Source organism: Schistocerca serialis, unplaced genomic scaffold, assembly GCF_023864345.2.
Source record: "Schistocerca serialis cubense isolate TAMUIC-IGC-003099 unplaced genomic scaffold, iqSchSeri2.2 HiC_scaffold_210, whole genome shotgun sequence".
In the NCBI taxonomy this organism is placed as follows: Eukaryota; Metazoa; Arthropoda; class Insecta; order Orthoptera; family Acrididae; genus Schistocerca; species Schistocerca serialis.
Genome location: NW_026047774.1, coordinates 30,001 through 31,054, shown reverse-complemented (window position 1 = coordinate 31,054; position 1,054 = coordinate 30,001).

Genomic DNA, 1,054 nt, shown 5'->3' with positions numbered 1-1,054 from the left:
ACAACATAGGTTAGGTTAAGGCACAACATAGGTTAGGTTAAGGCACAACATAGGTTAGGTTAAGGCACAACATAGGTTAGGTTAAGGCACAACATAGGTTAGGTTAAGGCACAACAGTAGGTTAGGTTAAGGCACAACGTAGGTTAGGTTAAGGCACAACGTAGGTTAGGTTAAGGCACAACGTAGGTTAGGTTAAGGCACAACGTAGGTTAGGTTAAGGCACAACGTAGGTTAGGTTAAGGCACAACGTAGGTTAGGTTAAGGCACAACGTAGGTTAGGTTAAGGCACAACGTAGGTTAGGTTAAGGCACAACGTAGGTTAGGTTAAGGCACAACGTAGGTTAGGTTAAGGCACAACGTAGGTTAGGTTAAGGCACAACGTAGGTTAGGTTAAGGCACAACGTAGGTTAGGTTAAGGCACAACGTAGGTTAGGTTAAGGCACAACGTAGGTTAGGTTAAGGCACAACATAGGTTAGGTTAAGGCACAACATAGGTTAGGTTAAGGCACAACATAGGTTAGGTTAAGGCACAACATAGGTTAGGTTAAGGCACAACATAGGTTAGGTTAAGGCACAACATAGGTTAGGTTAAGGCACAACATAGGTTAGGTTAAGGCACAACATAGGTTAGGTTAAGGCACAACGTAGGTTAGGTTAAGGCACAACGTAGGTTAGGTTAAGGCACAACGTAGGTTAGGTTAAGGCACAACGTAGGTTAGGTTAAGGCACAACGTAGGTTAGGTTAAGGCACAACGTAGGTTAGGTTAAGGCACAACGTAGGTTAGGTTAAGGTACAACGTAGGTTAGGTTAAGGTACAACGTAGGTTAGGTTAAGGTACAACGTAGGTTAGGTTAAGGTACAACGTAGGTTAGGTTAAGGTACAACGTAGGTTAGGTTAAGGTACAACGTAGGTTAGGTTAAGGTACAACGTAGGTTAGGTTAAGGTACAACGTAGGTTAGGTTAAGGTACAACGTAGGTTAGGTGAAGGCGCAATGTAGGTTAGGTTAAGGTACGATATACCTTAGGTTAAGGTACAATATCGCTTAGGTTAA